Genomic DNA, 18,044 nt, shown 5'->3' on the forward strand with positions numbered 1-18,044 from the left:
GTCATCACTATCGCAAGTGGATTTCCCAGAATTGCCCCCGCCCTCGCGAGGACAATGGAAACAACAGCAACAAAAGCAAGGCGAGACGCCTGGAACCCGGAGAGGGCGCACCCATTCGAGGAAACGCGATAAAAGCAGAGGCCGCTCCACGAGCAGGGAATTACCTCGCAAGATAAGATGTACTGCAACCAAGGAAGACAACAACCGGCGCGACAGCTCAACTGGGCCCAAGCCGCCAAGACCCAAGAAACGGTACACACCAATGCAGCGCTAGACCAAAATAACAGAGCGTTACGACAAGAAAACGAGCAGCTGAAGAGGAGCCTAGCCGAGCTAACTGCAAGGCTGAACTCATTCCTCGATGCGCAGAACAATCAAGCGATGAAGCTGAGGGAGCACTCGCCCCAGCCAAGATTACAAGAAACAACCCCGCAACCCCCGGCACCGGAGGAGGAAAAAGATAACATCGAGATGGAAGCACAACCTAGCGCGGAGAACAACGACAACGCCGAAACCGAAACGGGAGAGGCAGACAGACCGTACGGACCAGCACCAAAACGGAGGGCGCTCGAAGTCGCATGGGAAAGACGGGTCAACATGAGGCTGGATAGACTAGAAGAACGCCAGGACCAACTGGAGGCGAAAATAGACCGCCTAGACCAGACAGTCGGAGCACTCGAGCAGAAAGTCGACGCACTCGATCGCAAGATGGACGTAATCATCCAAGCACTCGTTGCAGCAGGCATTATACCACAACAAGCGCTGAACCTAACCCAACCATAATGGATAGCACAGCTAAAAAGGATCAAGGTAACCACCAAGCACGAAAACAGCGCAGCGGGAAATTAATAATATGGCAATGGAACTCCAACGGCTTTCAGAAGAAGAAAGCACAGCTTCAACAATACATACTACAAGCCGAAAATACGCCGGACGTCATCATCATACAAGAAACGCTTAGCAACGAAGCACCGACGCTACCAGGGTACAGATCGTTTGCGAAATCCCCCCCAAGCGCCCGTGACACGGGATCGAAAAAGGGGAGGGGAGTCTGCACCCTGGTGAAGAAGGGACTCATAGTAATAGAACACGATCTCGTGCCACGCAGCGCTATTGAAGACGTGACAACTGAAATCGTGGCCGGCAAACGCAAAAGGCGCACGAGCATCACGGTAGTCAACCTCTACAGCAACCCAAGGCAACACAAGCAAAAGTTTAAGGCACTCATCCAGAAGACGAAGCAGATCGCGGGGGACAACATCAATTTCATTGCAGGGGACTTCAACGCACAGCACAGATTCTGGGGTTACCCCGAAACCACCGAGAAGGGACAGCACCTGTTGGACGACATGACAGAAATGGGCTACCAGCTGATTAACGACCTGGAAACCACAACAAGAAACGCACTAACATCAACGCAGCGGGACACAAATCCGGACCTGACGTTTCTGGGCGAAACCACGAGGCCACTAAGGGTGAAATGGAGAAACACCGAGGAGACACTGGGAAGCGACCACAAGATCCTCGAGATAGAGATACCCATCCGAGGCAACATCAAGGAAAGCAGACAACAGCACATTGTGGATTGGCATGACTACAGACAGAAATTAGAAGCCAACGGCCCGGAAACCATAGAAGACATTGAGACATGGGCGAACCTGCTCAACGGCACAATCCAGAGCGCCACGCAAACGGTCGACGCCGAAGCAGACGGCGTGCAAATCGACAGCCGCCTAGCGCACCTCATGGAAGCCCGGAACTCACTTAAAAATCGCTGGAAACGACAACGCCACAACAGGAAACTAAGGAAAAGAATAGCACAACTTAACATCGAAATCGAAAAACACAGTAAGGTGGTGTGCCGGCAGCAGTGGCACGCTGTATGTCAAGAAGCAGACGGCCAGTTACACAAGGGCAAGACCTGGAAACTACTACGGCACCTGCTGGATGAGCAACAAACCAAAGGAACCCAACAATACATACTCAACAGAACCCTGCACAAGGCGGTCACAGAACTGGGCGAAGACGAGGTGAAAAAGCGCCTCAACAACAAATATCTCCCGGAAACGCCGGTGGATCCGTTACCGGTATACACTGGCGCGGACAACGCACTCCTAGACGCAGATATAGAGGAGTGGGAAGTGCGTGCGGTGCTCCAATCGATCAATTGCAAGTCGGCGCCCGGGATAGACCAGATCACCAACAAGGCACAGAGAAATTTAAGTGATACGGCAATATCCGCCCTCACTAAATATTTCAACCGGTGCTGGAAAGACGAAAAATTACCACAGCAATGGGAGACCGCCAAGACGGTCCTAATACCAAAGCCAAACAAGCCACCGGGCATCGAAAACTTGAGGCCCATATCCCTGAAGTCATGCGCCGGGAAACTACTCGAACACGTCTTGCTAAACCACTGGCAGCAATACCTGGAGGAAACCAACATATACCCGGACACCATGCTCGGCTTCCGGGCCAAACTCTGCACGCAGGACGCCATGTTACTGCTAAAACGCGAAGTGATGGACGGAAAGACCAAAGACAACACAGCGGTACTGGGGCGGCACCTACAGGGCGCGTTTGACAACGTGCACCATTCGGCCATCCTCAATCAAGTATCTCACCTCAACATGGGAAGAAGATCCTTCACATACATCAAAGACTTTTTGACCGGACGCACCGCACATGTAGTAGCAGGGGACCTACAGCTCCCGCCAAAACAATTGGGAAGAATGGGCACGCCGCAAGGGTCGGTGATTTCCCCACTGCTCTTTAACCTCGTGATGATTGGAGTTGCCAACAGGCTAAACACCATCCAGAACGTTAAATTCACGATATACGCAGATGACATCACGATTTGGACAACGCAAGGCAGCGACGGACAGATCGAGGCGGCGTTGCAAGAGGCGGTGTCAGCGGTGGAAGATTACCTACAGCCCACGGGGCTAAAGTGCTCACCGGCAAAATCAGAGCTGATGCTAATCACTCCACGAGGCAAACGCTTCAAGGAGAGACCAGTGGACATCACAATCAAGACGGGCGACGGGGGAGAAATTCCCAAGGTCAAAACACTCAAAGTCTTGGGTCTAAGGCTCATAGACAAGGGCAGCAACGAAAAGACCCTGGTAAACGAACTACAAACAAAGATATTTCGAGCCGTTCGGCTCATCAACAAGGTGGCCACAAGACAGCAAGGCATGAAGGAGGACAGCCTGCTGAGACTAACACAGTCATTTGCAATCAGTCACGTCGCATACGTAGCGTCCTACCACAACTGGCGGGCGGACGAGAAGAAAACATTCGACGCCGCCATCCGTAGGGCATACAAGAGCGCCCTCGGATTATATCACCACACGAGCACAGAACACATGCTCGCTTTGGGCGTACACAATACGCTCGAAGAAATCATGGAAGCACAACGAACAGCGCAATACCAACGCCTGGCTCAAACCAGAACGGGGAGAGCCATCCTGAAGCGGATCGGCATGGAAATTCCACACACCTCGCCAAGAGAAGCGGCCGCTCTCTCTTAGAGCGGCCGCTTAGAGCGAAGAACAGCAAGGGCTGTGGCTCTAACCAAAAGCCACGCCAACGATCCACATGCTTACTATGTGGATGTGGCCAAATATCACAATATACGGAACGCTTACGCGGCGGTGGTCATCAACGCAAGCACCGGAGAACTCGTAACCTCAGGCAGCATACGGTGCAGGACGCCAGCGCAGGCAGAAGAATACGCCATCGTGCTGGCGCTGCACGCACCGGATTGTCGCACGATAATAAGCGACTCGAAAACGGCGGTCTCCAACTTTTCGCAGAATAACGTGTACCCCACTACGGCAAGAGCACTAGCCCCAATCACACAGAACAGAAGACTGGCAACCAACCTCACCATCAAGTGGTTCCCGGCGCATGCTGGCGAGCTGGACGAGTCGGCTGGCCCGAATCGCAACGAGGAAGCAGACAGGGAGGCGCACGCGCAAACAAGACGCGGGCTCCCGTCATCGCTCCCCGCAATACGCGAAGCAAACCCGACAGAAGCCGCTGCCGAGAACGAGAACAGCGACGAGTATGCCATCACAACGTACGGGGAACTTCTGCAATGGTACAGAGCGAACCGTAACAGATACCCACCGCCTCATCGGGACCTAACACGCAAAGAAGCGACCACCCTACGACAACTACAGGCAAGAGCGATATGGACTCCTGTATGGGCGAAACACGTCTGTCCGGAGATATATCACACAGACACGTGCCAACGGTGCAAGAAGGCGCGAGCCACCCAGAGCCACATACTCTGGGAATGCTCGCCCCCTGCACCCAACACCAAAGACAACGAGTTGCCAGACGAGATCTGCAGCAAGCTCATCAGCACAGAACTCGGTAATCAACGGGCCGTCGTCCAGCACGTCCTCGAGCTCCTGGACCGGCAGAAACCCGGGACGTCGTCTCGCTTGCGAGACAACGGATAGGGTGAACGCGGGGCTAGGACGAAGACATGGAACACCACAACGAAGAAGCAGCAAGACTACCCACAGAGACAAGGTCCAGCACGTGCCACGTTCCCCTAGGAGCGTGAGACGACCGGTGCTCGCCTTCGGGCTCGCAGCACGGCCGCCGCCTCCGTGGGGCAAGCGGGCACGCAAGAGTCTCCCCTCCCTCACCCCTCCCCCTGAACTGCCGGATCGATTGAATAAAGTTGTTTCTCTCTCTCTCTCTCTCCCATCTTTATCACATAGGCCTCAAAGATTTCGCGTTTCTGTTTTGTGCCATACAATTCCAGCTCTCTCGTCATATCAAATTCTGGCATGCAGCCGCCTGGCGTGCAATGAGTCTTGGAGTGGAGCACCAAATCAGTTTTTGTTCCAGTCGTCAGCAATGCGGCATGCTCCCACCACCGCCTGTTAGGGCAGTGCCTTGTCTGCCCTATGTACCATCAAGATACAGTCAAATACGAACAAACCACGTGACTTTCAGTACATGCTGTGCATCATGGTGTCGGGCTGTGTAGCCACACTAGGAGCAAGTTACAAGAATTAGTGTCTAACGTTTCTATGGAAATAGCATTTTAGAATATTAATTTGGCCCACTGCCACATTTGGTGTGGGGTCCCGCTACGGTTATCAAACTATGTCGCTGTGTGGGATCAAGCGGAACACGGCAAAGGCTGATAACAGAAGCACAAACGGCTACCAATTATGGTGGTGGACGAAATCAATATTTTCACAGACCGAACGGTGCTCTCTCAACATCCACGTGCAAGTAGGTCCAACTGGGAGTACACAATAACTTAGATGAACTGCACGAACCTTACCATCACTCCCAAACCACCTGCCTCAACTACCTACCAGATGAGACGCCCTTCAAGTCCTCGGATATCCATTACCGCCCCAAGAACAGCTACAACGTGTGCCCCTCCAAATCGGTCAGTACATTTGTGCAGCTCCCATACCGCGATATACGCATCAATACGCTCGTCAGCAAGGAAACCTTTTGGCGACCAACGAAACTAACGTGGATAATTCAGAACTTTTCATTTCTGCGAGGCAAGAGACCTCGGCAATGGTTTAACAAGAATAAGCAGCCGGACCACGACCTCCTGAATATAATGTTCCGGAGCATCTGACAGCACGTAGTGGTTACAAGACAAGGGGGTTCGATGAACCAAAGCGACGCGCAGGAATCACCTTTGTAGGTCGCAATAGTCTTGTCTTGTTATTTCTTAGTCAACGACCGTGTGGTGTACGACATGAGTTTCGTGTGAACGATCGTTCGCGGCTGACCACGATAGCAGAGCCGTGTGAAGTTTAAGGCATGCGCACACTCGCACGTAGGCGACGCAACGCCCAGCGGTATCAACACGGCGCTGTAAAAAACGAACGCAGAAGTTTGTCGGGAGCGCACTCGTCACTCCCGATCACCACGACGTCGCCTGAAGTCGGGGAGGAGGCGGCCATTGCCCGGGCAATGACGGCATCCAGCAAATACAAATTTATAGTGAGCGACTCCAAGTCGGCCGTCCTCAATTTCTTGAGATGGCGCGTGTCGTCGGAAGCGCTTAAAATCCTGCTGGCCGGTTTCTGCGGCGATCGGGTCAGAGGGGTCCAAATAGTCTGGGCGCCGGCCCACTGCGGTCTCCCGGGGAACGAGAACGCGCACGCCGCGGCTCGAGGTCTAACCAACCGAGCCGACGACGACGATTCCACCGTCGACGCGCACTCGTTTCGCCGGTCGGGGCTGGACAGGCTGGTATCTTATCGGGACATACTAGATCATTACAGCCTTGAAGGACCGAGATACCCTGCACCACACAGAACTTTAACTAAGTGGCAATCGGTGGCTTGGCGTTTGCTCCAGACCAACACGCTCCCTAACCCTGTAGCCTACAGCCGCTGTTACCCGGGGCTGTACAAAGCTGAATGCAAAATTTGTAAAGGCAGAGTGGACCTCCAGCACATGGTTTGATCGTATCCAATCAAGAGTAAACAGGTACAGCAGAAAGGACACCCTTTCTGAGACATTAGAACTGTGGAGCAGTGGGAGACCGCGCTGCTCAGCCCCGATCCCGAAGTGCAAGTCGAACTCGTCCGAATGGCTGAAGACACCGCCAGGGGACCCAAGAGGATCTCCAACCTCTTCCTTTTCCCACCGCGCACACAATAACATTGTTGTCTCTCTCTTGCAAATCGAGGCGGCAGAACTGATGCAGAACGTCCGTGGTCACCGTCGTAACGTACTACGCGCAAATTAATTAGGCAGCCGCACACACTCAGCGTCCCAATCACACGCTGCACACCAACGTGAGTGCTCTCCAGAAGCTCTTCAAGAGCGCCCTCACCACAGTAGCAAGCCAAACACCTATGCAACGCTGCAACGGCCGACAAAAATCACGACGAGAAGAGCGCAGTGAGGTACTAAGCGCACAACAGCTGGCATTTTTCTTAAACCATGATGTTACATCCGGCAAAAAAAGGTCTTGATGCCGAGTTGGTCCATGCGCAGTAAGTCTCGTCCACCGTTCCTGAACGTCAGGTCTTTTTACTGCACGTGAGATTTAAAGAGGTTTGTAAAAACTAATCCCCGGCTAAAACAGCAATAATCTGCAACATTTCCTATTCCTTTATGCGGTTTTTGAATCCCGTGTTGAAACCGAAGGAGTTGTTCGGACACGTACGCCAGGGATCCATAATATAACTGCACGGTAACACGAGGACGATGAAAGAGGCACATATAATATTGGGCGGCATAACATACCCCGCTGTTATATTATGGATCAATAAAAACTCGCTGAATTGACTGCACTTCTTAGTTTAGTTTCTAGATAGGCGGGACCTTTTTAGTGTTCTGCGCCACGTGCTGTATTATATGCGCCTCTTTCCGTGTCCTCGTGTTACTGCGCTGTTATATTATGGATCAATACCAACTCGCTCAATTCACTATACATACTGTAGTGTCTCATTCAAACACTACATGGCGCCACAATTCATACTTCAGAAATTTTAGGCCAAAATTAAAATGATTTTCGCCTCTTTATTTAGAAACTGCTCACAGTTACCACAGTATATAAGACGCTGGCTTTCATCTGAACTAGAGGACATTCACTCCACAAAAATAGGTCGTCTGTCTCTTTATGTTACGTCAGAAGCATTTATGCGAGAGTAATATCTTAAACGAAGCTGAATAATGAGCCTTCTTTCACATTTAGGAGCCCGCGACATCACTCTCTTGCAAAATGAAGAGCTCCCGTTCCCTAGCACCGGTTTTATTACCGAAAAGGTATTCGAGCATCGGACGCCAAAAAAGCAAGCCACTTCCTTGAGTTTACGTTAAGGGAAATCATCTCGAAGCGGCGCGGTGAGGGAAGTATTCTGCGTCAGCCTCGCCGAATTGCATACAAAGCGCGGCGGCCGTATAGACAGCCCAGTGCACTGCCGACAGCTTATACTGGGCGTGAGCCACGTTGCTGCCTTACGCGCACCCGCGTTGCCTGGAGGGCCTTTGGTTTGGGTGGAACGCGGTCCTGCGAGGGTGCGCTTACCCTTTAAGTGGTCGATCCTGCCCACGAATTACGGAAACTGGCTTAGACTGTAGCCACCGCCATGGCGAAGCGATAGACTTCGGGTGCGTCACAATGCTCTCGTTACGCTCTCGGCAACAGGTGATTTCTGTGGGGCGCAACAGCGTGCTCGTTACGGGACGTTTCTGCGGGTTTTCTCCCGCACGCAGATTCGCGCACTTAAAGCAACGCGCTTCATGTTTCTTATCGCAGGAACCCCCAAGCGTAATAGGCATATTCTACCCCAGATATCTCATTCGTCCCTTTGTCTGAAGTTTCGACATATGAAGATAAAACGAGAACCGCGCCACATCGCTTATGATATTTGTGAAGCGAGGCTTTTGTGTTCTCACTGTTGGCGTCTTTGAGGCGAAAACGCCCTGCAAGAAAGCCAAATTTTTCGGGCGATGATGATGAATGAACGCGGGTGAAGTGAAAGAAAAAAAAAACGATTCAGTGTCCGGAATCGAACCTGGGTCCCTCACGTTATAAAGCCGGCGTCTGTCAGATTGCCCCATGGAGTCAGATTGCTCCATTTCCTGTACAGTACGCTACCTCGGGCAGTCTTCGCGGGGTGACCAGTTTTGACCTTGAGAGGTAGAGGTCAAACCACACCCCCTTCCGCAAGCGCACGGATCGGAGCAGCGCCGATGGCGGGGAGAGATAGGCGAGGAGTGAGCAGAGAAGCACGCGGGACCCGTGCCGCCACCTGGTGGAAGAATGCCAGGACGCCGCCGCCGCAGCGCGTTCCATTCTTTCTTTCTCATGCTGCACGGTTTATCTCATTTGATAAGAAGAATGTTTCGCGCTAACGTCACTATCCTACAATAGTCTTATCTGATCTACAGTGTTCTCGATATAGTTCGACGGTTCCAGAAACACCCGCGGCGAAAGATCAGTGCCCGCAGCACAGACGCCGCGGCATTCGATCGCCGACACTCGCCTACGCACGTCACTTTGTTAACTGCTGCTTTGCCACCTGAGTATTCTTTGAGTTGTCAGGGGAGTGCAAGTTCGCTCCAATAAACATTTTTTTCTTTCAAGACAACAGCTTCATCTTTGGCTAAAGTCCTTAATTTTTTTTTAAGTTCATGTTACCTTTGTCATGGATTATGATGTTGTTCGTGTTCTTCCAAGATTCAGGTACACTCGCGGTCATTAGGCATTCCGCATACAGGTGTACCAGTTTCTCTAGTACAACTTGCCCGCAATCCTTCAAGAGGTCTGCTGTTATCTGATCCTCACCAGGTGCTCTGTTTTGCCCCCTTGCATTTCTTTCAAGGCCTTCTTTGTTTCTTCTTCCTATATATATATATATATATATATATATATATATTGAAGCGTGGTTTATTGAACCACTAACGAGCAGTTGGAGCTGCGGAGAAGCCGAGATTCTACGTGCTAAGCAAGCAAGGTCCGACGCGATACAGGATCGGCCCGTGCGCCAAGCGCTTCTTCTGCCTTCTCGTCGTCAGGCGTGTACCACACCGAATATCCCCAACGGGGAATTGTCCTTGCATAGACGACTTTGCCAATTGCTGATATCGCGCCCATAATCAACGCTACAATATTCGCCCCCGGTGGAAAAGGAGCCGTCCTGGCGACTCAAGGGGACGAGGAGACAACAGGATCGTAATACTCTTTCAGCCGGTTGGCGTGAACTATCTCGCGTCCACGGTGTCGACGGTCGAGTGCGGGCGCAACCGGTTCGATGAGGTAATTCACTGGTGATGTTTGCTTGATGACTCTGTGGGGTCCATGATATTTTGCAACAAGCTTCGGTGAGACACCGGGTGTAGGGCATGGCACCCAAAACCAGACAAGTGAATCAGGCCTATAGGTGGGAGCCGCGGTGGAAGCGTCGAGATTATGCTTCTGGTGTTGCTGGTGTTCAGATGTGAGCGAGCGGGCGAGCTGAGGGCACTCTTCGGCATGCTTGACTACTTCCGAAATGGGTGCGAACTCGGTGTGATTTGGGCGATACGGCAAAATTGTGCCAAGGGTGGACGCCGGCTCTCGTCCGTAGAGCAGGAAAAAAGGTGAGAATCCCGTCGTCGTCTGCGTAGCCGTGTTGTAGGCGTACGTGACAAAGGGAAGTATCACGTCCCAGTCAGAATGGTCCGACGCCACGTACATCGAAAGCATATCACTCAAAGTGCGGTTAAATCGTTCTGTGAGTCCATTCGTCTGCGGGTGGTAAGACGACGTAGTTCGGTGAACAATTCGACATTCCCGCAGGAGGGCTTCCATGACTTCCGACACGACAGGAAGACGCGACCTCGGTCACTGAGCAGCTCTCGAGGAGCACCATGGCGAAGTATGAAACGGCGTAACAGGAAGGACGCGACGTCACGTTCCGTGGCAGTTGCTAGAGCAGCGGTTTCTGCATAGCGCGTAAGGTGATCCACTGCCACAATGACCCAACGGTTGCCAGCATCTGTGCACGGTAGGGGGCCGTAAAGGTCTATCCCAATGTGATCGAACGGTCTTTCGGGGCACGGCAATGGCTGCAGCGGACCCGCCGCGGGAGCAGGAGGGGATTTGCGCTGCTGACAGTTGATGCATGACTGGATGTACTTGCGCATGAATGTGTACACCCGCTCAATTTTTTACCAATATCATGGGAGCGTCGACCGTTCCGTTGATCAGCGCCGTATGATGGAGCGATACGAGAAACTCGGCGAGAGTAACCGCATGCGCATTAAGCCAAGGCCGTTGCTGTCGTCTTCTGCTAGGCTGTTTTAAGAACAGACAGCCACCCCCGTTTTTTATTCGCTTATCACACTGCCCTCCAACCCACCTTTAACGGGGCAAAAGGGCAAGTGAAAGCCAGTGGTAACAGCAGTACGGGGTGACTGTCTGCTATTGGAACAGCCTAGCAGATGACGGCAGCCTTCGCTTAGTTGTTAGATTTTTCGCTTAGTTCTTCGCTTAGACGAAGGCAGCCTTCGCAGCCTTCGCTAGCGACCTTCGTTTAGTGCGCATGCGGTTACTCTCGCCGAGTTTGTCGTATCACCCCATCATACGGCGCTGATCGACGGAACGGTCGATGCTCCCGTGATATTGAGAAAAAATTGGGCGGGTGTACATTCCGCGCCAGTAATACCGTAGGCGAAGCCGCTGATAGGTTTTTAACACACCGGCGTGAGCACAGCTTGGGTCAGCGTGGAAGGATGCGCATATGGCCGTGCGCAAATGGCGAGGTATTACCAGTAACCACTTGCGACCTCCTGATAGGTAGTTGCGCCTGAAGAGCATTTCGTCGCGGAGTGCAAAGTGGCCTGCTTGTCGGTGCAGCGCACGCGATTCTTGAGCAGAGGACACACCAGAGAGGAAGTCAATAAGCGAAGCAATCCAGGGGTTCTTGCGCTGCTCAGCTGGCATGTCCGTGATGTCGAGGGACGACAGACCGGCATCAACAGAAACAGCACCACTCTTCCGCCGGTAACGGGGAGCGAGACAGAGCGTCAGCGTCTGAATGCTTCCGGCCGGAACGGTACAGCACACGGATGTCATGCTCTTGAAGTCGCAGAGCCCAGCGACCAAGGCGGCCAGACGGGTCTTTGAGCGACGACAACCAGCACAATGCGTGATGGTCCGTCACAACGTCAAAAGGACGGCCGTACAAATATGGTCGAAATTTTGTAAGCGCCCTATGGCCAAGCACTCCTTTTCCGTGACCGAATAATTTAACTCAGCTTTTGTGAGCGTACGACTGGCATAAGCGACGACATAATCGTCAAAACCAGCTTTTCGTTGGGCAAGCATTGCACCGATTCCGGCGCCGCTGGCATCCGTGTGGATTTATGTTGGGGCGGTCTGGTCAAAGTGTCGCAGAATAGGCGGGGAAGTGAGGAGTCGCCATAACTTTGCGAAGGCTTCATCGCAATCCCTCGAGCAAGCGCCAATACCGCTTTCCTTGCTAAGAAGCGCCGTCAAGGGCGCAATTATGGCGGGAAAGTTGCGAATGAAGCGGCGGAAATATGAACATAGTCCAATAAAGCTCCGTAGGGCCTTCATGGTGGTCGGTTTAGGGAACTCGGCGACCGCGCGAAGTTTGGTGGCGTCGGGAAGAATTCCCTCCTCCGACACAACGTGGCCCAGTATGGTCAACTTTCGCGCCGCAAAGTGGCATTTCTTCATGTTGAGTTGCAATTTGGCATTGGCAAGGCAAGTAAAAAATATAAATAGCCCAGAAAGTGAAGGAGAACACAGTCGCCCAGATAGCCGAATTGGTAAGGCATTCCACATGTAATCGAAAGGCGTGGGTTCGGTCCCCACTCTGGGCGCGTGTTTTTCTTTCTTTCTTTCTTCTGTATATTTAAAAAAAAGTGTTTACTTCATTAACCGTAGTGAAAAAGAAACGAGCCTAACCACACCCCTATGCCTCATTTGGCATTGTAGACTGCTGACCTATCTTTCTTTATTTCCTCAACGAGCCCCTCATTTTCCTTACTATATTATTCTGCGAAAGCCTAGCGAGGGTCTCGGTTCTGGCAGCCTTGATGCCTAGGTAGCATAAGAGGGTTTCCCGCCAGTTACCCGCTCATGACAGGCTGTAGACGCTTGAGTCACACCCCGGGGGTTGAAAAGAAGGTCCCCTTCTCCCCGTGTAGTCAGAGTGGCGCTGGCTACCACCCTCAAGCGTCAGATACACTTCTAGTAAAAAATATAAATAGCCCAGAAAGTGAAGGAGAACACAGTCGCCCAGACATCCGAATTGGTAAGGCATTCGACATGTAATCGGAAGGCGTGGGTTCGGTCCCCACTCTGGGCGCGTTTTTTTCTTTCTTTCTTTCTTCTGTATATTTAAAAAAAAGTGTTTACTTCATTAACCGTAGTGAAAAAGAAAAGAGCCTAACCACACCCCTCTGCCTCCTTTGGCGTTGTAGACTGCTGACCTATCTTTCTGTATTTCCTCAACGAGCCCCTCATTTTCTTTACTATATATATATATATATATATATAAATATAGATATATATATATATATATATATATATATCTATATATATATATATATATATATATATGTATATATATATATATATATATATATATATATATATATATATATATATATATATATATATATATATATATATATATATATATATATATATATATATATATATATATATTGAGGGAAACGTCGAAGGCAGCCGTCACCCAGAAAGGACGTCGCCGAGTCAGTCAGAACGGCGTGTTTATTCCGAGAGGCAACCCAGAATACCAGCCCGAGGAATGATGATGTGGATGGGTAAGAGAAACAGAGGAGGTGCGACATGGTGATGATAATGGTCTTGAGAAGCAGACGGAGTGCAAGGTGGATTGAACACGAAAGTAGCAGGCACCTTCCATGTGTCCTTGAAGCGAGCACTATCGTAGGTTACAGACTTATTCTCACAATTTATATATATATATATATATATATATATATATATATATATATATATATATATATATAAATCTAGAGAAAGATAAACTCACAAAGCGCGCAGAAATAGTATAAGTAAAGAGTCGGATACACAGCAAGAACAATAACAAACAATGATAATGGTCTTGAGAAGCAGACGGAGTGCAAGGTGGATTGAACACGAAAGTAGCAGGCACCTTCCATGTGTCCTTGAAGCGAGCACTATCGTAGGTTACACACTAATTCTCACAATATATATATATATATATATATATATATATATATATATATATATATAAATCTAGAGAAAGATAAACTCACAAAGCGCGCAGAAATAGTATAAATAAAGAGTCGGATACACAGCAAGAACAATAACAAACAATGTTTACTTACGTAGCGGCAACGGGACTTGCCTTCATCAGAGTAAAGTTACATGATTTTGCTGTTCATGTAACTCATGTAACTTTAATCATGTAACTTTACTCTGATGAAGGCAAGTCCCGTTGCCGCTACGTAAGTAAACATTATTGTTCTTGCTGTGTATCCGACTCTTTACTTATACTATATATATATATATATATATATATATATATATATATATATATATATATATATATATATATATATATATATATATATAGCAAAAAAAGAAAGACACACGTCGAAAAAGGAAAAGGTTTAACGTTTCGGCCGAGGGACCGGCCTTCGTCAGAATAACAGCAGTGGCTGTAGTCACACAGTATATTAAGGCAATCGTTGCAAGGTCACGTGAGGGGATGAAAAAGTAAACAATTGAACCGAGGACCCATGCGACAATCTTTTCGGATGAATACAACATAATAATAAGTGCGGCACGTGCACTATAGCAAATAAGCAATGTCGAGCACACACGCGCACTAAAATTAGGGGGAGAGAGAAGTGGATAGCAATATTGATTACGGTCACTGATGCAAGCAACTAAGTTTTCGTGCACTTTCATTTAAACCACGTGCTTTTGTATCGAATTTAAATATAAGAAAGGATTCGCGGACTTCCCTGTCATGATGCGTACGGAAGCCAGACTCAAGTATCGTTGCTTTGATATGGTCAAATGAGTGGCCCGCGACATTGGCATGCTTTGATATCGGTAGGCGAGGTAGTGTAGAGATATGAGCCTTGTGGTTGTTGAACCGCTGCCTGAAGGGGTTCTGGTCTCGCCAACATACTGCATTTTACAGATATCGCATTCAAGCAGATAAACCGCGTTGCTCGTGTCGCAAGTGTAGTTCCCATTTATCTTTACTCTGAAGTTAGATGCTGTGCTGCTTGCGCTTATCGATGTAGTCATATGATTGCACACCTTGCAACGTGGCTTGTTCCAAGGGCGGCAGCCAGTAGGCACTTTACGTTTGTTATTGATTGATGTAAGCAGGTCACGTAAATTTTGCGATCTTCTGTACGTTACGCGTGGTGATTCTCGGAATATCGATTTTAATCGCTCACTGTGTAACAGTATGTTATGGTGCTTTTTTAGAACGGCATTTACATTTTGTGCAGGCGCGGAAAATGTGAGAATCAGGTTTGTATGGGAATAAACCGGCTGTCTTGTTTTGCGGCATAGAAGTGCTTTGCGGTCATGGCTATCAGCGCGCTTAATGGCGTCGTCGATAATCTCGGGTGGGTACCTCTGCTTAATTAATGCACTACGAAGTTGGGCGCAATTTGAATTAAAATCAGCCTGTTCGGAACATATTCTCTTAAATCGAAGGACGAGGCGAGTAGAAACGGGGTGCCGTTCTAGACCGGTTGCCGAGTGCTGAATCTCCCGTGCTAGCTGTTCTAGACGCGAGCTGGCTGAAAGTGCTGATGATGATTGTGGGCGCTTGATGTCGATGACGAAGTTCCCGCTACAGGGCTCCCCCCGCCTACTGCGGAGCGCGGTGAGAAAACAGGAACATGAGTAGCTAACTAGCGCGGATAACTATGTACATGGTGACACGGACATGATGAAGGCACATAACTATATGTACAAAGTGTGTCCGTGGTCAAGGGTCCTTTAGGAGTCCGAGTAAAAAGGTATCCAGATGCTAGGGTTGGTTCAGCTCAGTTTCGTAATGGCGTCCGGTGACAGTCCAAGTCGTCGTCATGAGGGCTTCCGGTGCGCTTTAAAACCTCAAGTGGCCTGGTCTGGGAGTGGAGTAGCGGAAGAACTTCAGCACAAATCGGCTTGTCTGTTGTCAGGCCGCCGCGAATGTCCACAATATTGCAGATGATGGGACGGGTCTGGAAGGGTGGGCGCAGTGAGTGTAGCGTTCCCCGACGTGAGTGTGCCCGTCTATTAGCAGCACGCCTGAGCTGTTCAAGTGGAAGTTCATGGGATAGAGCTGGTCGCAGGATCGATGCGTGTGCATGACGCGAAATCTGGAGGTGACGCCGAGGATTTCCTCTGCATGTGCGTGGTGGGGATGTCACCAGAAGTAGGCGACGACTCGGGCAGAACCGATGATGGCTCCATCGCAGGCACCATGGGCGTCGGCGTAGCCAGAGCAAACGGTTAACTTGGCATTTCGCCCTCGGAGGAGGCGGTCGTCGTGGTCGGTGCTTGCGACGTCGGCGGCAACGTTTCAGCTTGACGGCGCTCTTGACTGCTGGTTGACGACCCTTCCACGGCGAAGAGGGTTCGTTGTTGTCAGGCTGACCATGTGGCTGGTACGTTAGAAGTAGAGGAGTTGTGTTTCGTGAACTGTCTCGTGCTGGACGCGTTAGAGCTACACCTCAGAGTCGTGTGGCCGGGGGTGTTCTGTGGGCCAGAGGGTTGTCGGTAACGAGTACCACAGTCTGCTTCTCGAGCGTACTATGCAGCGACTGCAGTGGAGCTGGAGTAGACGCGTCCCCCACCTCACAGATGGTCGACATGCGTGGTGAAGCGGCGTCTTCGACTGATGCCTCCAGCTGTGTCGGCGAAATTGTTGCAGTGGTTGCCGAAATTGCATTTGGGTCGACGGGAGCCGCTTGTACAAAAGGTGGTAAATGCGGTTGCCTCAAACGCCACCCTGGTGGTTCAGCACGGTGTGGAGGCACAGCAGCTGCGGTGGTGGACAGACTGCTGCAGGGGTGGGGTTGTGGAGAAGACGCAACAACGTGTGGGACTGCGCTATGGCGGTGCGTCGAGTTGACTGACTGAAACGCCAACTCGGAAGTGCCCCAAGTCGTAGTCGGGGCTCGCGTTTCTTAGTCAAGCGAGGGTGGACTTGCCGGCGACGTGGAATCCGCGGATGCCGTTGGAAGGCGTGGTGGCGTAGATAAAGGCGTTCCTATACCATAGTGGTTTAGGACAGCGGCGTTCAGATCGTCGTATGCACTTGGGCCTATGGCCGGCAGCTGGATGCGCGCGGTGAGGTCAGCAGGTAACTTCTCTAAAGTGACGAGGTACCTAGTTTGCGGGAGCTGGATGTCGTTGACAGAGAAATGACTCTCCAGGATGACGAACCATGCAGTGTGGTTTGTGATGGAGTCAAACAGAATCAGCAAGGGTAGGTCTGGGAGGGCGGAGAACGACGTTCTTCGCGTGCCGTCGTCCGCGTTGTGGCAGGGGAAGGAGCGTTGTGAAGCGATGGCGAAGCCGCTTTTCCTGGTCACCAAATTGTAGGGCGGCCGATGAGGCGGTGTGGCCGAGCCCACGTTTATTTAGGTTGCGCTGGCCGTTTCATGGTCAGGACGAGGCGAGTAGAAACGGGGTGCTTTTCTAGACCGGGTGCCCAGTGCTGAGTCTCCCGTGCCAGCTGTTCTAGGCGCGAGCTGGCTGATAGTGCTGATGATGATCGTGGGCGCTTGATGTCGATGACTAAGTGGCCGCTACAATATCTCTCTCTCTCTCTCTCTCTCTCTCTCTCTCTCTCTCTCTCTCTCTCTCTCTCTCTCTATATATATATATATATATATATATATATATATATATATATATATATAATATATATATATATATATATATATATATATATATATATATATATATATATATATATATATATATATATATATATATATTTATATATATATATATATACATAACGAGTCGGAACGAGTCGCTAGCGGGTTTTCAGCCGCGCATCTAGAAGTTGCGCTCGCGTCCTGTAAAATATATCACTGCTTCGAAGAAAACAATATAAACAACAAACTCAGTTTACTTTAACTAGTTTGCACTTGATGGCGCCAGCTGTCTAGCAACCCTTAGCGAAAAGTAGTACGCGCTAAATACTTACGAGTATACTTGAAGTGCATCTTCAAGTGTGTTTTATATTTTGTACATATATTTCAAGTGTATTAAAATGTACTTTCTAAATTTTTACTAAATACTGAGAATACATGTTAAAAAATGCAGGGAAAACGGTACTTTTAAATACTCTACAAAAAGATTAAAAATGCACAGAACCTCACCAATGTGCGCATAAGGCATTAAGAACCTATTGGATATGCATTTTTTTCCCGAAAAACGATCATGGTCTAATTCTAGTGTAAATATAATACAAATACTCTTAACTAAATACATTTAGAGGAGCATTCTGAGAATATCATAAAAATATGCTGAAGCATGT

The sequence above is a fragment of the Haemaphysalis longicornis genome, unplaced genomic scaffold (assembly GCF_048455015.1).
Source record: "Haemaphysalis longicornis isolate Haplotype H1 unplaced genomic scaffold, Haemaphysalis longicornis Haplotype H1 scaffold_25, whole genome shotgun sequence".
In the NCBI taxonomy this organism is placed as follows: domain Eukaryota; kingdom Metazoa; phylum Arthropoda; class Arachnida; order Ixodida; family Ixodidae; genus Haemaphysalis; species Haemaphysalis longicornis.